The sequence below is a fragment of the Catharus ustulatus genome, chromosome 6 (genome assembly GCF_009819885.2).
Source record: "Catharus ustulatus isolate bCatUst1 chromosome 6, bCatUst1.pri.v2, whole genome shotgun sequence".
In the NCBI taxonomy this organism is placed as follows: Eukaryota; Metazoa; Chordata; class Aves; order Passeriformes; family Turdidae; genus Catharus; species Catharus ustulatus.
The window spans coordinates 11,622,044-11,645,806 of record NC_046226.1 but is presented as its reverse complement, the minus strand read 5'-3'; the positions used below and the strand labels follow the sequence as shown (position 1 = coordinate 11,645,806).

Here is a 23,763-nt window from a genome sequence, read left to right as displayed (position 1 = left end):
AACAATTCTTGCTTTCTTCTATCATCTTTCATCTAAAACATTCTCTGTCTCCTGCCACATCCAGCTATCCACAGACCAAGAGTAAAGAGAGCATTAAAAGAAGTTGAAGGTGCTTAGTTCTTCAGTTCTTAGTTCTTCATGAGAAATATATTTGCAGCAACACAAGCAAGATTGCAAGAAATCAATTTTTTCTGTACCTGTATGTCAATTACAAGAGATCTGTATCACTGTTCTAAGGAGGAGACTTGAGAAAGAGTTATATCTCTGGTGAAATGTATGGATCTTCAGGGCTTAAGCATAGGTGTAATTGCAATCTGTCTGTAAGAATGTCTGATAAACTTCAATTTGGAACTCCAAATCTGACACCTTTTAGGTAGCTTTCACATTGCAAGTGCCAATTCTGCTTAAGATGTGTGAAATCTTTGATGTGGCTAGAAAAAGCTGTGGATCAGCTCGAGCAGCAGATCCTGCAGGGTGCTGAGCCACTAAAGTCCCTTCACAATCACTGGTGGAATGCATTCTTCCTGCTCTTGCCCACATGTGTGCATTGCAGCGTTTAGTCATGTAAATATGGGAAGAAACAGTGCATGGTTTTGTTTTTGTTTCAAAGACTGTCTGTGCCTGCAGCCTTGCCAGAGCCAGATGCTGTAACTCTGCGTAGTGCTATTCTGCAAGATGGGCCAGAATCTTCCAGTCGCTGGGTGTGGTGGGTGCGAGGTCGCCTCATTAGCATTGTTTGAAGCTGCGTGGGTAGTTTCTATTGTGGTCTAGCAGCCATGCAGGACACACCCAAAGAAGCTGGGTAAACTGAGCGCAGGAATTAGCCCACGCTAAATTCCACGCTTCCACAGCTGGATTGCTACCCCTACTCCAGCAAGTTAGTTGAACGCCAGGTAGGGTAGGTACATCTCCAGAGGGAGGAGATGGGTGAAATATTGAAACAGGAGGCCCTTCTTTCTGCATCCTACAGCACAGGACATCACCCCCTGGTGCTGAAGAACAAGGTGTGAAGTGGCTCACTTGAAATAAAGGTGAGTTTAGTAGTAGGAGACAGATCTGCACTAGAGAGTGTCCCAAAGAGAGGAAACACCAAGCTTTCATGGTTTCAGCCACCTAAGCTGGAAGTTTTGGAAACCCTGAGCGTAAAAGGAGTAACTTCCCACTAAGGGTACAGAAAACATGGAAATCCCAATATTTTCCAGACTTTCTGATTGCTGAACAGTAAGAACAGATTGCCAGCTGGGAGCTTGGAAGCCCTGGAACAGACTTCCAGTCAGCCCACAGAGCAGGGCTGCCAGAGCACCACTGATAGCATGTAGCTCTGCAACTACTCCACAGAGCTGATAGTCAGAGTCACCTGTCAAATGCCATTTTAACTGAGAAGCTGCAGGAACCAGACAGCACATTTATTTCAGAAATAAAATGTTTGTTGTTTCCAGCAGGAAATTATCGCAAAATTTCTGGTTGGCAGAAAAATTTATTTTCATTTCCCAGATCAATTTTGACCAAAAACCTTAAAGAAAAAAAGATTTCTCATGAACCAGAATTTCTCTTCTTCAGCCAAGTAAGAATCAGTAAGAAGTGAAAGGGAGAAAAGGAGGGAGGAGTACTGTTAACCAATATAAAACTTCTCCAGACCTTTATATTGCCTGACTTGTTTTCCTGTAGTCAGAGATGCTGATACCAGAAGGAACAATAGCAAATTCTTATCTCCACCTTTACATGAGCTGAAGTTACCAAGGCTTAACAAGTTACCATATGTCAGCTGAATCAAGCAGTGTTGGTATATCCTCAGCCCTTAAGTAGCACAAGACAATGTGGTTTAACATAACCCTTACTGTCTAAACCAAGTTTCATTGCCTTAAATATGCCTCAGTCTAAATGTGTAAACACTTCTATTTGACCTATATTCTATTTTACCTATAGAATATCTCAAGTTGGAAGGGACTGACCTTTCATTAATCTGCAGCAATTTAAACATATACAAGAAAAGAAGCATAATTAATTGATTTGCAGCATCATTATTTCACTGTGGTACTACAGTGCCATTAGGAGCACCAAGTGAGACCAAAGCTCCCAACTCCTTTACTTTAGGTCTCTTCCCAGGCCATTCTGTGATTCTACAATTCCCTTACACAATAAGCAGGAGCAACAGCTGTTACTCTATCAGTTACTGATTAACTAAACTAATTAACTAATAATTAATTAATTAATTTCTGGTTCTATTTACCCAACTGTTTCAGATCAAACTTATGTCTGAGTCTTATGAGAAATCGCTCCCAATCACAAAATGAGCTACAGATCACTATTTGAGCACATCACTTTTTTTACATAACAGTGTGCTGCTATGCCCATTTTATAGATTCAAGGGGAGCCATATTAAGTAATTTAAAAGTCATGCAAGAAATCTGTGGTGTAGCAAAGCCTCAATTCCAACAGAATTCTACATCCCTTTTACATGCCAGTATCTCCTTAAAGATCTCTCCTTTGAGACTACAGTCTGTCTCAGTTTCCCAAGTTAGTTGTCAGTAGTACTAGCTTATGGTCATTGAAAATAATGACATTATTCCTATTGCTATCAACTGGAGCTGTGCAAGTAATTTTAACAGGAACAGGCTCATTGAAAACAGAAATCTAAAAATACCACAATGCTTCCCTTATATTCCAAACAGAGCAGTAGATTAGTTAACAGTTAGAGGGACTGTGTATGTATGTAATGATAGAAATATGTACATTTAGAATATGTATGTTGTTGTACCAGGCTTAAGTTTTGCTTCTGTAGCCAGAAACAACCTGCAGACCCCTGAAACAGTCTGTATCTGACGTCTGCCTTGTTTACTTTCTCAAGGCCTCTGTTAACTTATCTCTCAGTCTATAAGATTCCAAGTCTGATAGAGGTTTCAAACTGCTACCACTTAAACTGCAACGATTTCAAAGGAAAAAAATAGCCTACATCTATGGAAATTATTCTATTATTTTACCTTAAAATAGAGATGGGGGAAAAGGGATGTTTCAACACTGAGGACAATATACAGGAGTACTAGCTGACCCTCCAACAGGACTGTCAAATGTAAGGATCAAATATCCCATGGTTTGCTGTGATTAAGGACATGCTCACTTCCCAGCATTTGCTGCAGTTCTGGCAAGTCGTGAGACAGCAGACTTTAAATCTGTAACATGACTGATAGAAGTGTTGTTTTTAAAGGTTGAAAATGTTTTAGCACTAAATATTAAGTCACTCAGAGATTAGAATATGTATGGGATCAATTTTTCACTACATTTCATCAGACTTTTATGCTGTGAAAAACAGTGGGGTTACTCTGGCATAAAACCAATGCAATGGAATGGAGACTCATACCTGTGGTCACTAACGTGGCCCAGTTGTATACACAAAAGAATATGGGGGAAAAATATTAAGAAAGGGTGTCAAAGCCCAAACATGCCCTAAAATGACTCTCCAGTGTGACACTAAGTAAAATCAACATTGTTTTTTGATAAAAACTTTGGTAGTTGTTGGAGATGGTCTATGTGTCTCACTTTTCACTCATCATTGGGACTGCAGAATTTATGCCCATATCAATTACTGAAAGTTGCACCATCTTGCCACCAGATGCAGGTGAGCCTGCAGCAGGACAAACTGTGTGACACAGAGGTCATGTGCCATGCAAAGTTGCAGATGGAAGCAGATTCCAGCAAAAAGCCTGACATCATTCTAGCTGTTAGGCTGTGCTGTCTCCATTTCAATTCTCTCTCAGACAGTTTCTTACTGAATTCAAGACTACCTTTTGAGGTTTTCCCTTGGTTTATGTTATGTCAATAATCACACTCATTTAATGTCAGAGAAGATTCATGAAGGCCACAAGAACATAAGTGAAGCAATACAGAAGAAATTTCTGCGTTAGACAAAGCTAAGACACAAATCATGGAAGATGGTAGTCCGGAGACAAACAGCTTGGCAAGTTGAAATGAAGGCCATAAAGCCATAGAATTATAGAATCATTTGGATTGGAAGGACCTTAAAGCTCACAGCCTTCAGTTAGAAAATGAATTTAAGTCAACCAAAAATGAGAAGGTCCACATTGCTCTTTGCCCCTTTGGGTTTGTTTTCTTCAGTTTAGATCAGCTCTGCCTTTGAGCTCTTTCTGCCAAACTCTTGACAAGTTTAATTTTGAAGACTGACAACAACAAGGAAGCTTTTAACTGTTTTTATATTAATCTACTTCAACTCATTTTTATCTAGCTAGAGGCAGGGTTTAATCAATTACAGGTTCTTTCTCTAAAGAAGGCCTCAGCTCAACTTAACCACAGTTTACACTGTGGCCTACATTACTGAATTCCAATGGCATTTAACTTTTTAAGGTCTTTCTTTAGAGTGGTAACACTGAGTTTTACATGATACACAGACAAGGGTTTAGGAAATGCCAGATGGTTACTCCTGAAAGGATTTATTGATGGACTACACCACCACTAATGGAAAACTGAAGAGCACACTTAGCCAGAACATTGTCAGACATTAGGATTTCTCACTACTCATCACACACACACAAACAAAAAAAAACCTCTTTCATGCTTACTGGGAAGCTCCTGGAAGAGCCCGATTCTGCATTCCCTGCAAACCCCCAAATTCCCTTGGATTTCACTAACAACTTTGAGTTGCACAAGCACAATTCCCTCTCCAACTAGTAACTTCTGCCAGAGCCACAAAAGGCATGACTCTCCTACAACTGTTAGCCAAAAGATTTAGCCTTTTTGAGCTCAAATTGTCAAGCTATTCTGTAGCTCTGGTGTTCCAGGTTCAATTCCTGGTAATGATTAGGACAACAGTTACTTCACAGGGAACACAGAATCCATCTCTAAGTACTTCAAAAATTCTTAATATAGAGGAACACCTTTAGTTTTATTTTAGTAGGCATAAGTATATACCCACATCTCTCTCAATATATGATTGGGGAAAAAAAGCATTGAAAACTGATTTGTAAGCAGAGATGCAGATTAGTAATAAATGGTTATATAACACAAAATGGCACGTAATATTAGGAATCATTAACTGCAATAAAAACCAGATGTCACTGCGTCTGTAACAACCCCACAAAATTCTACTTGTCTGTTACCTCTGGGGTTTTTCTTTTACATTTACACTTACATGTTAAAACTTGCAATTTCCATGGCAAAGACGAGTCAATGAGCTTTTATGTGTGAGCTTATGAGGTTTGATAATTTTCTAAATTTGCCTAAAATAAAACACATAACAACTTCAAGCAGATGACTCAAAATAATCACTAATATTATCTGTGAATGTATTTACAGCTTATGTCTAGCAGGAAAAACACATTCGGCGAGAGAATGACATCTTTTCAAGGATTTAAACAAACGCACCAAAAAATCAGAGTAGAATTAAGACTTACAAGCAGGAAGACATACAGCAATAATTGCATAACAGCCTCTCTGATTTTTTGCACTGGCTCAAGGAAGCTCACTGTATGAGCACACACTCTGGTACACTGTAGCTAAACACAGAAACTGCTTAAAATCCTGACTCTGGAAAAACTTCTGAAAAAACCTAATTTGAAATTCTGCTGCAGTCAGTGGGACATGCTTATCCATATTTATATGCTTGGCAGCTGAGGACCCAAAAGATCTACAGCAGGTTCCTCTTTCCCCTTGCACATTGAGGTCCTTTCAAATCCCACCAACCATTTATAGAGCTCCAGCTCTCAGCTGAATAAAATGCTTACAATAATCTGGAGAGCACAGTCTAGACAACCCTCATCCTGAGAATATATTTGCTACCACAGGGCACCAAAAGTCTTCAAAAAATTGTAAAGAAGTAGAGAATTCCCTTCCCTTTGGGAAGAGTGAAGTCCGCTGCATGCGTTAACTTGGACTCACCCCAACAATTGCTTTTTCCTCCACAAAATGTATAAATGGCCTAATATTATACTCCATTTCTATAGTGATCAAATTCTACAGACAAAGAAATCATTAAATATCAGCATGCAAACTGTTACAATCCTTGTTGCCAGGATCAGTAAAAGTCAATATGTTTACATATTTAATCAAGATTAAAATTATAATCTAAAGCAATAGCATGACTTGACTTTTGTCTTCATAGAAAAGAAAGTGCAAGCTCTTTTTGCAGAAAAAAATAGTATTTATTGATGATATACAAATGTTAAGAAAGAAAAATATGAACAAACAAGCTGTTTCATAAAATTCTCTAACAGATGCACTATATGACAGGTAGTTAACCTTTTTAAAATCATAGAATGGGTTAGGTTGGAAAGAACCCTAAAGAATACCCAGTTCCAACCTCCCTGCATACCACTAGACCAGGGTGCTCAGGGCCCTTCCAGCCTGGCTTTGAACAGTTCCAGGGATGAGGCATCCAAACCTTCCTTGAGCAACCACTGTGTCACTATCGTTATAGTGAAGAAATTGTTCCCAATATCTAATCTAAACCTGCCCTCTATCAGTTTAAAGCAATTAGCCCTTGTCCTGTCACCCCATGCCCTCGTTAAAAGTGCCTCTCCAGCTCCCTTTTCAGTCCCTTTAGGTACTGAAGGTATCTAAAAGTCCCTCCAGATCCTTCTTTTTTCAAGGCATGAGTGATGCTGAAAACTGTGAGACTGACTTACTTCATTTCCCTGCATAGTACAATCTGTTTATTCTGCAGTGGGAAAATCCCCTTTTTTTTTAGTCAACTTCAAAGTTTATTTTGGTGCAAGAATCCCCTCAGATACAGCAATGTGACCACCTGACCTTAGCTGGAGTGTGGTAATACACATCCATACTGCCCTTCCTCCTGCAGCATCTTTTGCAATGTGTGCTGTTCACACGCCAAACACTGTTTCACCGATAAACTCTTTATTGGGAAATTAGGCAAACTGGCCAACTATGTGTACCAATTAAAGGTAAAACTGATAAAAACTGGCTAAAGGAACACACAAGCAGGGGTTCATAATAAGAGAGAGGAAGCCTGCTGGAGAGGAAAGAGCAGGGGGAAATATAAAAATGGTCTCTGAAAATTAGAACAATTTTATTTGCATCTGTACATATCATTTACATCTCACCATGATAATAACAGGATCCACCAAGAAACAGTATCCTTGTATGAGGAGAGACCCCAACAGGACTCTGTACAGGACTCTGTACAGGACTCTGTACAGCACTCTGCTGAGAAAACTTGTTCAGAGAAGGTCTTCCCCAAGACTCCTACCAGAACCTGCAAGCAGTTTGCAGCCTGCTCCTTGGCAGAGCTCAGACACTCACAAATTGAGATGACAGCTGGGCATGGTTTTATGGAGCCTAGCAAGGCCCACACAGTTGGGTGCCTGCATCCCTTTGCAGACCTATCTGCTAGAATTTTACTCAAGTTTACACAGGCCATCTGTGTAGCAGCCCGAGTGACAATGCCTGTGCGCGGCCGCCCACCGCACCAGTGACTGAGCAGCAACGCCGTCTCGCTCTTCTCAACCACCTTCTGCCACAGATCTCTCCACTATGAGCCACTGATTCGGAAACAAAAATCCATGCAGGGCCATTTCTCATGGAAAGCAGAGTTAAACACCCTGGGCACCAGTCTGTAAGGCAGAGGGGTCTGAGAGGCAGATGCCCTAGCAGGGACAGATCTGGTACCCGTTAGAGAGCCACAGCCTCGAGGACATTTTGAAAAGATTACATATTGCACAGTTCCTTAGCTACTCCACACTGTGCTTCTGTACACTGCACTATAAAATCTCCCAGTGCAGTAGGTGGGCTGGCTATTTTTAAAGTGCTTTGGATGAGTTTAGGCTGATTATTATGCCTCTTTGATTCTCCTCCTTTTTGCAAAAGAATCTGAGTTTTGACTCCGAAATAAATACGTCTGGCAAAAGAAAACAAAGTCAGGCTTTATGTAAAATTTACACTGAATATAAACCTAAGTCTAAGTATAAGGCAAATCATTTTGATAAGTGGTTAATAAGTTAATAAAGATACTATTCATCAACCCACTGGAGTTGAACATTATAGTGATTTATAATTCTCTGGAATGTTTTTTTCTAGTGTATTTATAACTGCTTACACCACATGGTCCTCACATGGCTAACCAGCTCTGCAGGATCTGTTTGTTATTTCAGAAAAGCATATTAATGAAATCTTAACATAAAGTGAGTGACCAGAAAATATAGTGACAGATATTGTATTTTATAATCCATACATTAACTAAAAAATTTACCAGACCATTTTTTAAATAACTGCTAACATATTGAGCCAGCAGCAGTAATTCATACATATTAAACAAACAAGAAAGAAAACGTTACAATGGAAAACAGTTCCGTGGTTGTAAAAGTGGAACCCAGTGAGCTCCAAAGCTCACAAGATGCTGCTGAATCCATTCTCAGGTTAAAGCATTTGAAGATCAGCCTCAGGATGTGTTTTAATTCAAATTTAATTTAATAACTAAGTGTCTTATTAATTCTTCCTGGCAGGTAAGAGGAGGATGTTGTATATATAATTGTGTCCTTTGTCGCACAGCTGGCAGCAATGCTGGACTTTCCTAGGGCTCTGCAGGAGTAGCTAAGGAAAACCTCACCACTTCTCACTGCAGCAGGCACTCGGTGTTCAGACTGCACCCCCAGTTGCTGCAACTGAAGGGTTATGAACCCTTGCACTTCCACAAGTCCATTTCAAACAGACTTTCAGTGCCACTAGTCTTGCACAAAACCTTGTTTACAGATTCAGAAAGTGAACAGAAAAATAATGCATTGCTCTCTTGTCAAAATTTAACTGGATTCTAAACATTTTAGGATCCAAGGTCCTAAAATTCACATCCAAATATAGATGTAGACACATACGGGATAAGGTAATTTTAATATAAAGATAATTCCTAGAACATTGTTTGAGCTTTATTTACTCGTTAGAAAGACAAACTAAGCAGCCAACTTATCCTGGAAAGCATGAGACCCTTTTTCACAAATGACTATGATCTGTTTATTGGGACACAAGACTGGACTCAGCATATCTAATCTGCACGCACCCTCTGGGTCTGAACTTTGGTTACCTTCCTCCTTGTCTCTATTCTTTTGAGATCTAGCACTAGCTGTGTTAACACTTTTCCCTAGTTTCATCTAGGTGGCTTAATTTTGAACTGGAACAGAGCAGAGGAGACTTGCTTGCACAGCAACCCCCAACCTTCAACCATACGGCAACAATTAACAGCAACTTCTGTCACCACCTCTTTGCACTGAATAGATATCTCTGAGCAAACAGACCCTTGCACAGTAGCCCCAGGAGCCTCAGAGGCTGCAGAATCATCAGTAAGAAAAACCCACAGTCCAGAGTCTGAAATGAGCTGTGTGGACTAACACAAAGTTACATCACAAGCCCAAATTAAGTTTGAACAAAGTGCAGCTACAGGCAACCCCTCTGTTCTGTTTCCAGATCAAATAATAACTTGTTTGTGTGTTTGAACATTTCTGTTTTTTGGTTTTGCATCTCTTTCTGAGACCCTCTTTGTCTGACCTGAGTGTACTCCCAAGAGTTCCATCTGGACCAGTGTATTTCTCACTGCAAGTGCTACATCAGCAGCTTAGCACATTGGAGAGCTTCTTTCTAAATTCAAGATTACCCTTGTGCTCGGAGGCGTATAGCATGTACTTGAGAGCATCACAGGCACATCAGTTTTTCTCTCCATGTATCCAAGGATGAGGTTGCAGGGTACCATCTAAATCATCCCACTTGCAGTGTAACTAGTCCAGCACTGCTTGCCCTCTCTGCACATTGAGTACACCCCTAAGACATGCAGTCACTGCAAACCTTTCTGTGGAAAAGATGAAATGCTGACCCACAGTCCTATGGCTAAATAGGATCGTGTCCAGTCAAAATCTGGTATTTCTGCAGCACAAATACACTCTGTGTGCTTATACCATGCTTGGACCATTTTGATATAGCTCTGCATCATTTTTTAAAGTTGGTAAGTCCTCCAGGATCACATAAAACCTCTGGAGAAATGGGGAAAAAAGGCAGGGATGGGAGGTAGAAAAAAATAAGAAATTCCTAGCAGTAGTTTGTGAACTTCATGAACCTATTACAGATATCCCAGATGCAAAATGCCATATAGAGGTAAATTCCAGCACCCATTACTCAGCCTACTTTTGCAATATGAGTAAGTCATGTGTGGAATAAGATACTGCTCTGCATGAGACATCCATGGTTCAGTATAACCTGGACCACACTGCTTGAGGGATTTTCTGTCCCGAAAGCAAAGAAGCAAATTGAGTGAAAAAGTAGAAAAATATGACAGTGTGAAAGTTCCAGGTAAACAATATCAGAAGGACAAAATATGAGTTGCAATTACAGATATATATACTCTGAACTCTGATTTCAGAGTAGATACACATACCATTATTGTCAGTTATTGTCAGGCATTTGCCATGGGGTAGATGATTTTTTTTCAGGACCTTCTGGAAGGAGGAGGGAGAAAGAATGGTCAGATATATTTTATCATCTCTAAAATTACTGCAATTTATTTCCAACTTTGTTCCAGCTGCAGCTTAGTTTTTTTTTCCAAGATTCTAAGCATATCCTACCCAATGTGTGGGCTAGGCAGACTTTAGAAATGGAAAAGAAACAAATTAGGAAATTGCCTTTTGCTTTTTCATTCTGTCTTTACTTTCTCAATCTTTCACCATTTCACACAGTTCCAAGCTGTATCTCCACTGAGAAATGCAGGGTATGTTAAATAAGAAGTAGTTTGATCAAATAACAATCTTTGAACACAACTGTCTCCACAGTCAGTGCTTCAGTCTCCTTCTGCCTGTCTCATCCCATCACCAGTCATTCCAATACAAGCCCCATATTTCCTATCTTGTGTGCTCTCCAAACACCCTTTTCTCCTTTTTCCTCTTTCACTTGCTTCTTTTCCTCCTGTGCACATGAGGACCCACCTCCACACTACCATACTCAGTCTCTCAATTAAAAAGGTGACATTTTGTATTTAAAAAAAAAAAACTAAGCAATTGTGAGTAATGATGAAGGAGGTAAGACCTCAAGAACAATGTGTCAAGGAAGCAAAATTGTCTATACTGGGCTGGTGAAATCTCTCTGTTGTGGCCTAATGACAAAAAAAAACCCCGAAACTGAAAGCACTGTTTGAAACCTAACCTGTTAAGCTCTCAAAATTTCCACCAGTTAGTGGTTTGGGGATTTCCTGTGAGGCAGCCGGCACCCAGACTACCATGCTTCATATCCATACATAAATTTCCTCAATTAATTTTTCATTGCTCTCTCATTTTGTATTTGAGAGAAACAGTAATTAATTGCCTTTTGAATCCTTTTACAGAACTAATACACAATGATTCCATTAGTACCCTGTATGACTGCTGACATACCACATCCAATCCATACAGCCATAAAGTTTTGTCTCGCATCCAGTCAGTAGTCACAAGCTGGTATTATCTTCCACAATAAAGCCACAGCAACTATCATTATATCACATCTCTCTTCTAGCTTCAAGCAAGTGTATAAGGGCAGCTTTGGAAAATATTCTCAAAATACCTTTTCCAATTCATTACTCTGTAGTGGCAATAGTCATGTAGTGCAAATTCACTTGTATGTTTTTGGATATAAGCCTGACAATGAATGCCAACCATTGATTTTCCACAGCCCAGACTATACACATTCGCAAATCATTGTAATATATACATATGCTTTGTTAAATGGCAAGTATTGAAAGTGTTAATGTTGCCTTAAGAAGATCAGATGAACAAGGTAGTCACTGTAGCAGTTTTAGCCTACTTTTCAAGAGTTACTGGATGACATGTGATGTATCTATATGCAGAACAGTGCTTGTATTTGGAAGCATGATTTTCAAGAAATTTCAAGTTTTGTTGACAGTTTTTCAATAATTTGTGTCGTTTCTGCAGCTGCATATCATAGGGTTTTCAAAATGGGTTGACTCAGACACACCCAAGTATTCTTGTAGAACTCTGTAATTTACAAGCCACTCAGCTAAAATGGCAGTTATGATTTGGCTATACTCATTACTTTGTTTTCATTGTCTTCACATGTCTTTTTCTCAATACTACTAGGCTCCCTAGCAACATGGAGAAACTTCAGATTTGCTCCTTCAAAGAATTCATGGCCCCAACCCAAAGAATCCCACTGACCACAGTGAATTTTGGTAAGGTTAAACAGGCAGAACACCGTCAAAAGCAACAGCAAAACCTAAATCTGAATTAGAGGGATAATATTGTCGATCCCTGTAATTTTCTGCAACAACAAAACCTTCATAGTGGCTGAAATTCTGACCTCACTAACAATGCTGACTAACCCTCTCTGGAAGATTTCTCTAATAAGGATCCGCTAGTACATGCACCTTACAAGTCAATTCACTTCTGCTGCTATTTGTCATTTGAGAGCCAGATGCCTAGAAAATTATCAGAATGTTTACTCCTTAAAAATAAGTATTGAAGACATATACGAGGGATGGAGAATCCTGAATATGTAAACTCAAAGGCTTAAGCAGTCAATTCCAATTTTTCATATATCTAGCACAATTTTCTTAATGGTTGCATCATAATTTACTAACAGGGCATTTGTCTTCTTCATTTATTTTCTTTCCCTTTTTTCCCTTTAAATTCGCAGCTGCAAATCAATGCAAACTCATTCAGCGATTACCCAAGAGAAAACTTCTATTTTGTAGAGTGAACATTGTGCTTTCGGGACCTCTCTGAAAACTTTTAACAATGTTACACCCTTGGGCCTTTCTGTCCTCCAATTCCTAGCTTGAAAGCTTGCATTCTCACTAGTTGTCCCTTTTTAAGTATGCTTTTGTAAAACAGCACTGAAGTGAAAAACGTTCATGAAGAACTTTGGTTTATTATTTTAAATTGCAAAGGTAGTTCTCTTGCCTCAATCCTGGCATCTTAAAGATTATTTTTTAATTTTTTTTTCACATTTTGGCCAAAAATATCAATAAAATAAAGTAATTCCCAGTTTCCTATGTTACAGCCAACAAACTGATTACATTATACTGGATAACATCACCTCTCTGGAATTAGAGCTAGCTCTGCTAGCTAAGGTCTTATTATAGTAGTGAATTCACACTGCCATGGTTAGCAATGTCAGCATTTCAATTATAATAGTCTCTTCCTCCTCCTCCTCCTCTGCCTAGCTTTTCTCCAAGGACTGAAATTTGGACTTATAAATGAACTTAAGGTTGCAGGACTGACAGCATAATCCATGTCCCTAAATCCATGGCTTATCATTTTAGCACATTTCTGACAAGTAGCTTTAGAGTATTTTTAAGTACAGGCCCGACTTCATGCCTTCATCCTATATCCAAAACTCAAGCAGAGTCTGTAGCACTCATTACCATTACCCTTGTGGCTTGAGCTTCTTAATAAATGAGCTTTTAATCTCTTGATTTCAGGGAGCCACTGCTTTTAAAACTGTGCATCCAGCCGACAGTTTGGACTGAAAGATGTGTTGCTACAGCTTCGCTTCAAAATTCTGTTTCAAAACAGGGATGTCATGCACGAAGCATGTTTCTCAAAAGCACTGCTGGTGCTGAGCTACGCAGTGTAAAGGATCTGAAAACACTACACCTGGGAGCTCTGAGAAAAAGTGGGAGACAGGCTGCTGGCTCGCCATGAAGACATCCGCCATACGTTTTTGCTGGGACGTGCCAGGAAGGCTCCATGGAAACCTCAGGCAGCTAAAACCCTGCTGCGTGTTTGCCGAACGGGCAGAGCGCAGCGGTGATGACACCGACGCTGCCTGTCCCTCGGACTCCGAGTCCCTGTCCTGGTCTGTGCCCCGCGTCCCCTCCCGCCCCGCGTTCAGCTTCTGTGTTTGCCTTTGTCCGAGTGCGGGGGCTGTCCCCGGGCACACGCCGGACGCACCTTGGGGACAGCGCGGGGCTGGGCACACGGCCGGGGCTGTGCTCGGGGCCACGGCCGGGGGTCGGACCGGCCCCGGCCCTCCCGCCCCTCGAGCGCTGGTTCCGGAGCGCAGCCCCGCCGGGCCCGGGGCGCGAGGGACGGCCACCCCCTCCCGGCCCCGACGGTCACTTACGTTGGGGGCCGGTGCCGCCGGGAGCGCTGCCGGCCGCGGGGACGGACCCCGGCCCGCCTCCGACAGGGGTGCCGGCCGGGAGGGGGGCGGCCTCCCGTTCGGTGTCGGAAGGGTGAATATTTGTCGGAAACCCGGGCGTTTATTCCACTTGGCCGAAGCGGAGGGGGTCGGGGATGGGGCATGGGTGAGACGGGTGGCACGCGGTGCCCGGGGAAGGGGGCGAGGAGCGGGCCCGCGATGAGCCCGCTCGGCTGTCGGATCCGCTACCCGGCGGCTGCCGCGGGCCGCCGTGAGTCACCCCCGGCCGCGGCAGCGTCAGCCTCGCCGCGGCGTTGGCAGCCAGACGAGCCGCGGCGCGGAGCCGCCGCTGTCCTCGGATGAACCCGGCGGGGCTGCCAGCGCCAGCCGAGTGCGCGCAAGGCGAGAGCCGAGGCTGTGCCGGCGCGGCGGCGTGCGACACCCCTGCGGCGGGGATGGAGGAGACGGGGCGGGGGGCGGGAGCGGGGGGGGGCAGCCCCTCGGCGGCCGGGCCGGAAAGGTAAGCGTGGGACAGGGAAGGTGCGGCGGGGGCACGGTCACGCAAAGGGCAGGGTGCGGGGGGAGGCGCTGCCCCCAGGGCCGCGAGTCCCCGAGGACGTGGCTGTGGCGACCCAGGGCGCGGGGAGGAGGCGGAGAGGGGCGTGAGGGGCGAAAGCCCCCCCTACCCAGGCATGGGGCAGATGGCTTCCGACAGCGGGGATGCTCGTCGGTGCGAACGGCAAACCCCACCCGGGCTCTGTCCTGTTAAAAAAAAAGAAAGATGCAGCATCCTCTGCCCCGCGGCGCAAAGATCCGGCTTCTCTTGGGCGAAAGGTGCCTCGTTCCCTAACAGCCTTATCTCCCTTCTCCTGCCCGCGGGGAGCGGCAGGAAATCGGGGCAGCTGCCGGCAGCTGCTGGCGATGTCTCGAAAGCCGCAAGCAGGGTCACGGCCGCTGCCGCGCTCCCACCGCCGTGACCCCGAGGTGGTGTAACCCGGGGAGGGGGGTCCATGGGCTTATCCACAGCCTCTTCCTTTGCTCCCACCTGTCATCTTTAGTTTTCCTTTATTTCTTTGCTGTCCGCCCACCCCATCCCTTACAGCTGGAGCGACCGAGTCCCTGAGGACAGGGCAGGTTGCCCACGCGAAAAGCATCGAGAATTTGAACCCCGGGAGGACATCTTCTGCCCTCTGCCCCTCACCCTGGCGTTCCCAGCGCCGCGCTTCCCGCGGTGCTTTCCAGAGCCCTGGGCACCGGGCTGGGCTCCACCGGGGGCCGTGGGGCGCCGCGCTGCCCCCGAGGAGCCGCGCTGGGAGGTGGGATGCGCCGAGGAAGAGCTCGGCATCAGGGAGACGGGACCCTGGAAAAGGGCTTTTAAGGAGATTCTCCCTGGGTGATGTGAGGTGGGGAGGGAGGGAGGGACGGAGCCCCTCTTTGCTCCGGGAGGGAGAGACCTATCCGCACACGCAGATCAGGTCGTCGCAGTGCAGCAGGTGCCTCCGAACCCCTTCGCTTCTTCCCCGCTCCGTCTCTGAGAACAGCGCCCGAGGGAGCCCACAGACACCACCTTAATGGCCGTAATAATTAAAAACAACAACAACAACAAAAACCCCCTTCTGCCTGGCCTTAATGATCCTTTACACACATTCCCCAGCCGCTCCCTCCCCCGTCCCCCCAGTGAAGGGCACTGATTATTCGCACTCCTCTGTTTGCCGAGAGCGCAGCCTGATGAAAGGACTTTATCCTCGAGTGACTCCATCGCTTGCTCCTCCTCCTCTCCCCAGCCTCGCTTCGCTCTCAGCCCTAATTGGGCTCTTGCTAATATGATTAAAGCCCAGTTAAATGTTTCTTGATAAATCTTGTCAAGAGAGGATCCCCCTCCGTCCCCTCCTCTCTCTGTCGGTTGTCAGAAGCCCGGTTATAGACAGGACATGCCCGGCTCCTGCTGTTCATACTCTGGTGGGAAGTTGGCATTTCACAATTGTTCCTTTAACAGGGTTGTTTTGGAGCCGGTCCTGGGGATTGTTCCTCCTCAGGCCGGGCTTGCTGATAAGAACCTCCAGTGGCTTTTATGTAACACGTTAGGATTTGGTCCTGGTCCCAAAATCGCACTGTTTCTTCAGCCTTTTATTTCATATCCACCCTCCCCCTCCTGCTCTCGCTGCTCTCAGTAGCCTGTTCCCGGAAAGGCTCTTGCTCGGTGCGAGCCGGCCGGGCGCGATCGCCCGTATAAAAGCCGCGCAGGTCGCAGCGGAGCTGCGCGGGGGTGGAAGATGCGCACCGGGGGCTGGTCCCGCACGGCCGGCCGCTCCTGTCCCCGCTTCCCTGGAAAAGCCCCTGTTCTTCGGCTCCTCTGGCCGCGCTCGGAGCCCTCGGGAGCTTTACTGCTCTTTCTTTACTGCCTGTCGTTGTGCGAGGCGTCCCGGTCCCCCGAAAGTTTTGCGGCAGCAACGCGGCAGCGAGCGCGCTCTGCCCTTCACCTGCGCCTTTTTCCTTGTGGTTTCACTGCTACTGAACTCGGGGCTTAAACCCCATCCCGCCCCCGCTATCCCTGGGGGAATGTGGTCGGATTGGTAGGAATTAGGAACCAGCGCTGGAGGGTGAGGGTGGTCTCCCGGACGCCGGGCCCCCTGCGGCCAGCCACGGGCTGGCAGCGCTGCGCCTGTGCTGGCGGCGCGGACCAGCTCGCCGTCCGTTTCGCGGGGGGGGCTCGTTGGTGGGCCTTTGGCTCGCCTCCACTTTGGTGTTCAGTTTTCTTTAGGGTTTCAGAGGTCCAGTAGGGTCTTTTCGTGGGTGTTTGGTGGTTGCTGCTTCAGCCTTACTGGGCATGGAGGCTGCGGGGACTGCAGTTGTCGAGGGGGGATGGGGACGGGATGTTTGCCCCCCTGTCGAGCCGCGTAGCCATGGCCTGGGAGCTCTCCGGCCCGAGGCTGGAGGTATTTCCCGATGGCACACCTGGCCCTGGCTCCAGCCCGTGCCCCGCGTGCCGGCAGAGAGCCGCTGCACCCCGCGCTGCCGCGGGGGGCACGCACCGCCTTCGCCAGCGGGAAGCGGGCACAGGGGTCGCCGAGGGACACGGACCGCTGCCTCTGTCCCACACCCGGCAAAGTGCTCCCGAATCCCTCCCGCTCGCCACCATTTCAGCCCCACAGGCTGCTTCTCTTCGTGCCCGAGGTTTTCCCGGGGACAGGAGACAGCGCCCTGCCTCGTCCGCCCTCGGGGCCGCCGCTGCGGGGACGGGCCCGCGGGAGGCAGCGGAGGAGAAAGGTCAAAACCAAAAAACGAAAAATCACCTCCAGCCCTGAGGAGCGCAGCTCCAACAAAGGCGCTTGTTCCCCGGGCAGGGGAAAACCCGAGCCAAGGGGCAAAACAGCGATGTCCCTCCCCGCCGAGCCTCGCTGCCTCCTCCGGGCGGCGGAGCCCGGGGCCGGGGGACTGAGCCCGGCGGGGCGGGCGGGGGGCGCGGGGCCGAGCCCGGGCGGGGACCCGTGTCCCGAGGAGCTTTCTCCGGCTTAGTTCGACCCAGCCGAGCGTCGGCCCTCCTCAGGCGAAGTTTCAGCCGCGGTCTGAGGATGGTTCCTTCTCCCTGCTCGTTCCTTCCTCTCTCCCCTGTGTGTTCTCCCACCGGGGGGGTCTGGGTTAGTGCGAGACCACAAGAGCTGCGGCCCCTTTGGCCCGGGACTGTCGATTTATCCGAGAAGAGCCCTAAATAAGCAGCTGTTTGTGCTCGAGCTGGAACGCCAGAGGCTTTCTAAGAATGGCGCTTTTCTTACACGAGGGTTGGGGATTTTTTAATTTAATTTTATTTTTATTGGTACATCGAACCAGCCTACAGCATTGCTGGCGTCTTTCCACCAGGTGTCTGGGGCTCAGAGAAAAATTCAAATGAATCTGAAAATTGTGAGACAGTTTCCCTTCCCTTCTCCCAAATAAAATATGAGGAAGAATTGGTACAAACTGTCCAGGAAGGGATTCAAGATGGAAAAAGAAAAGCACCTTCACTCCACCAGAGTGGTGAGGACCCAGAAGGGCCTTCCGCAGTCAGGAAGGAATCAAAGCACCTGGAAGATGGAATTTGACTGGTTTGAGAACCAGCTTCAGAGATGTGGTTACCACCCACAGCGAGGAATTTGATCCCATGATCCAAAATATCCCTTCTAATACCCTTCCTAAAAAATAATAATTTGCTTTTCTAGACACACACACAAAAAAAAAAAATCAAGTACATTGCACACATTAAAATATTCGAAACTATTCTGCTTCACAGCACTCTTGTAGGTATGAGTCCCTATTCCCATTCTACAGAGGAGTAAAGTGATTTGCTGCAGGGGTCACGCTTGGAGCTGGGGGCACTTGCTTGGTCCTAAGACCCAGAGCTCCCACCACCACCCAGCACGGCTCTGCTCACCGAAGTCCCCCATGACACTGATGCTGTTAGGAATTGAGAGAAGGCTATCTGCAAATACAAGGGGCTGCTTTGCAAGATCCAGGTTATACTAGTTCTGGATATTGTTTTAAACCAAGTATACAGTATGAAGAAACAAATAGATATGCACCTGGGGGGTTAGGTTTTCAACTTTCAGTGTTTGACTATTATAATTATTTACTTAAACACCACTTAGTCTTCATAAGTAGTCCTTGTTACTTTTAGAAGGACCCAGCTGAACTTACTGAAAGATTTTCTGCTCACCTGACTCAAAACACAATCATTTTCTGTCTGAATAAAAAGAGAGGATTGACTGATGCTCATGCTTTCGATGTAGAAAGCAAAAGCTAGACTCAAATCTACTTGCTTTTCTTATGCAAATTTTCTCACAGGATTAGAAGGGAAAGTAAACAGCAGTCCAGTTTTAAGATCTTTTTTCTTTTTAGAGGCAGCCTGTTGTATAAATCTGAAATAGAAACTGTTTTCATTTGAAGATCAAATAGAAGTTATCTAGTGAAGCTGACAAGCAGGGCAGTATAATCTGTTTGCATTTTTGGGAAAAGGATAGCTCTGGTTTTGTTTCAAGGCAAGGAACTTTTAAATAATATTTAACGAAATAATTGACCTTGATGTTTAAACTACAACTTCCTTCATGTCATTAAGCTCACTGTTTTTTAAAAAAAATGTTTAGTATCTGAACTCTGGCATTCATTCTGCTAATCTCATAATAACATTTGTTTCTTGTGGAATTTTGTTTGATGAACTCATTGGTGAAAGAGGAGAGAAAGTTCAGAACAACATGAGCTTTACAGCTCATTTATACTTTTTCTCACTGAAAAAAATAGCAAAAGCACCCTTATCCAAAATGACTTTTCAGGAACAATTTTTCAGATGGATGGATCAAGTAGAAACTTTCTACAGCCGAACCATAAGCCTTGGGACAAACTGTTCTTTTAACATGTATTCTGACTTTTAAAAAATATTGCAGTGCTTGACTACAAAAAAATGATTTTGTAGAGTTTGTTCTCATGATAACCAGGCTCTGGGTCTGCTTTTGAAATGTGAGAGAAATGGAACTAACTCTATAAAGTGTGTCTATCACATAAAGCTTTTAGGACAGCCTGATTCACACCATATCCTGCTCTTTGTTCAACTGACAGATTTCCAACTGCAGAAAGAGGCACATATCTGGGGACTGCTATTATCTAAGCTAAATATGTACATTTTGGATCAGTTCTATTTTATTTGAATACTCACAATTTCTGTTTGGGGATCTTAAGCATGAAAGGATTGCAGTGATGTGCATTTTATTAACTATCCATCATTCTTTGTACATGCACAAAGGTGCATTAACATACACATTTACTAGTCTCTCTGCTCTGCAACAGTTCAGAAAATTACATGCAAAATTATTTCAAATAAAAGCAAAAAAAGGAACCAAGCTTACCATACAAGAAAATAGGGAAACAAACAAGGTGGGGAAAATAAAAACAGTAAATGAACAGAGTTTAACTTAATTTTTATTTGATTGCAAATTAAAAATGCCATGGCAGAAGTGGAATTTTTTTTCATGGATCACAGTCATGTGATCCTTGAATTGCAAAACACTGGTATCTATCAAAAGACTGTTTTGTACCCTGCACGTTGTGTACTCACTCATAGATGAAAACTCTTCCTTTTTCCCTGCTGGCACACAGTTTTTCTCTCCAATGAGTTCCTGCTTTCAATACGCAGACGTACGAGAAATCAGGTTACTTTACTCCCAACAAAGAACACCTAGTTAACATTTCTACTGATAAACAATATTTGAATTCCCACCACAGGGCACAAACAGTCAGCTCAATAATGTTTAAAGACCTGAGATCTAGAGAGCACGGTGGTGTTACACAACTGGAGATGTGACGTTATCTGACAATCTGAGCAGGGTCACACTGGACACGGGACAATAGAAATTCCATGTTGGGCATCACATTGATGCAGGTTTTCTCAACTTCACACAAGAGTTATGTAAGCAGGAACAAATTGTCAGAGTTATCTCCCATCTCATCACTATCCTCTGTCTCTTCCTCCCCTATGGCATAATCAGCATAGGACATCCCTCAGAGCATTCCACTGCAATCCCTCAGGTTCCTGTCCCCAAGTGACTAATTGGTGACAAGCCAGGTGTGACACAGGGCAGCCCTCCTGTCACACCAACGATGTGTTTGCAGGAGGTACAGCCAAGGGGCACTTTCTGTTACCTGCTTAACACAATCCCCCACTGTGACGCAACACCAGCAAGGGAAGGGGGGAGGCACCCCCCATCCTGTGGGGTTATGGTGCAGCTGCCCTCCAAAGGTTTCCTCTGTGCCTGCCAAGTCGTATTTCTACCACTTATGCAGCTACTGCTCTTCGTTTTTACATGGAATGAGAACATGGCACCTGGGCACGGCAGTTATTTACCTGAGATATTACAGATGCTGCAGCAGAGCAGTGGTTGTTGTTCAGCTGTAGTTGCTTGCTACTGGCTCTACTATTTTTCTATTATTATTTTTATTTTTTAATATGATGAGCTTGAAGGAAAATAGCACAGTAACTCTTATCAGTGCTTGTGCCTGCTATGAGTCACATCAGTATAGCCTGTGTTTTTTGGGGTATGCAGGCAGCACCTAAGCTGATACATCTTTTCCCAACAGCCAAACATAACTTGCAACACACAGGCAGAGACAGAAGATGGCATTTCAGTCATACAGGGCATACATGCTCATTCCATCTTCTGTTTCTCCAATGGTGATTTGTGAGAAACCAACCTGGCATATTGCCTCAGTCCAGGGAGTAAACTTCATCTCGTGAGCACAGGTGTTTAGCAGGCAGTTGTGCAAAACCAGAATTCTCTGTGACACTGACTGCACTGTTCTTCATATTCTCCTGAGGATGATTTACCTTGAGATTGTTCTAGACCATGAGAATTCTCTCACCCCAGTATTTATATCAACACCCCTCACTCTTGTTTAGGGAACCAGAAACAGTGACTGTGTCTTAAATTTCATCACTCTCTGGTTATCTTGCTTTAGAATCTTCTGTACTAAAAATCTCTTCTTACCAGGCATGGTTATTCTTTGTATCCTCTGCTGAACTGCTATAGAGTATTTCTGCACATTGCAAAACAGACAATGAATATTTCCCCCTGTGCTAAATTCAGAGGTTCTCATGGAAATCATGTCAGTCAACGAGCTTCAGGGTCTGTAGGTAACATGAGCTTAAACAATATCTGCCTGGATACATCTCCTTGCCTTTTCCTCCAAACATACATGTGGGTCTGTCAGAGAACCCTGGGGAAGCTGTAAACACGATGAAGGTACTAAGGGTGTGAATCCAGAGAGGATTAAGGCTGCTAGCCAGTGCAGCATGTCCCTGCTGCCTGCACCTCACTAAATTACAAAAGTCTTGTGACTGGCATGTCCTCCACTTCACTGGGTTACATGACACATGCCAGAAAATGTGTCAACCCACTCCCCATCTCTTCAGCATTATTAGCCTGGGGAGGGAAACACAGCCAAAGAACACGAACACAACTTTGACAGGTTCTGCCTAATCCACCCACATAATGACATTTCTTATGCTAAGTGCCAGAGCGGTGTAGGGAGGCCACTGTCTGTACCAGCTGCTGGCAAGTCAAAGTTAGTTTCATGGTTATGTTTAAGATACAGCCCGATGTTACGTTAAGAAGTCTTTGTCTCCTGTGGTGCAGCGCTCAGAGAATGACATCAAAAGCCTTCCTAATTCACCCCCCAGGTCATCTGATTATAGGCATGGCACAGAGCCGTGCTGCCCAGGAGACCGTGAGTCACGATGACATCCATGACTATCCCCTTATTCCATGGAAGGAAGTAATGTGCCCTGAGCATGAAACAACCAGGAGTAGATTACATCCTTCCTCGTGTCAGCTTAGCCCTGCTGGCTGTTGGGGCAGGCATTGGGGAGGCAAGAGCAGCCTCTGATTTCCCAGCCTTGCTCCTCCCCACCCTTACCTCAGGGAAGTTGCTTCTCCCCATGCTGGGACATGCCATGTGGGCAAACCACACGAGAGGGTTTTACTCAGCCAGGCAAGGAAGAGGAGCTCTGGCTGTCTTCTCCAGTGTAGTGCAGGGTTACATCACAGAGTGAAACATCCATCCCTCCTCCAACAGGCTGGGCGTATCTGATCATGAGGAAGCTGTGTGTTCTCCATCCCTTGGCATTTATTCTTGTAATTAGTCTATCTGTTTCTGATTTATTTATTTTCAGGCAGTCTTCTGCACCCTTGCTCCCTCATTTGGGCACATGGGGCAAACCACAGACTTGCCCTTAAACTACACAGAAAAATAAAATCAGAAACAGACTAACCACAAGAATCAATAGCAAGGAGCAGAAAGCACATGATTGGATACTGGGGCTTCCTTCAGAGATTCATCTGCCTCGAAATGTGATGTAACTAAGCTCACATACCACATCTGCAAAATGGGGTAACAGATTCGTCTTCATAACCTGACTGGCAGGGTGAAACTATGCTGGCTCAGAGAAGCCAAGGCATGTTTAAAAATCATTTCTAAGGAAGAAAAAGAAGTCCATTTTGTGCTCACAGAGCTAAAGCAATCACTTTCAAGTCTGACGTGATTCCTGTTAGTGTTATTGTTGCTTCCTAGAATTTAGGCTTGAATTTGGCAGAAGTCAAAAAGCCAAGGCATACACAGAACCATTTGTGAGAAGTGTGTCTGTGTGCATGGGCCAATTATTTTCTCAATAAACACCAGTCCCTGGGCTGCTGGGTAAAGTGTCCATATAAGATGGCAGTCAGACATGTAGGCTCATACCCATGGGGCAAGACTATTTAGGGAGCAAGTTACCTTTTTTCCCTACAAATAAACACAATCAGATAATGAACCACACCTCTCAAAGCCATTAAAATATTTGTGCTACATTCCATACTGTTCCTTGTTTGTCTCCCAAAAGTAGCATCACTGCCTGGGAGAGAGTATCAAGACATTAATCAAAAATAGATGAGCAGTACAAGAAATGAAGGATAAGCAGACAAGTATAAATATCTTCCTGCATATGCAGAATACAGAAACTGTCTGAAAACCTTGTGATTAGAGTTAATACACTCGATCCAGCCACACAGTGTGCACTGCTGTCATTCCTATACTCAACACCTCATTGGATACCCTGTGATTCTGCAGCCCTTCACCAGGTGAATGATGTGAAGTCATTGTTCATGAGACAGATCAGACAGTACAGAAACCGTC

General features: G+C 44.9%; 1 protein-coding gene and 1 long non-coding RNA gene across 3 annotated transcripts in view; one reads left to right on the top strand and one right to left on the bottom strand.

The window, feature by feature from the left end:
* LOC116998211 overlaps positions 1–14,330 on the bottom strand; it is a 233,012-nt gene extending 218,682 nt beyond the window's left edge. For both annotated transcript variants that reach the window (XR_004418337.1, XR_004418338.1), the window contains exon 1: positions 14,056–14,330. This is a non-coding gene — a long non-coding RNA (uncharacterized LOC116998211). The remainder of the gene's footprint in view (positions 1–14,055) is intronic.
* A 221-nt stretch (positions 14,331–14,551) lies between these two features.
* DIO3 (iodothyronine deiodinase 3) overlaps positions 14,552–23,763 on the top strand; it is a 71,962-nt gene continuing 62,750 nt past the window's right edge. Inside the window, exon 1 of the mRNA XM_033063731.1 lies at positions 14,552–14,593. The gene's annotated coding sequence lies outside the window, so the exon portion shown is untranslated. The remainder of the gene's footprint in view (positions 14,594–23,763) is intronic.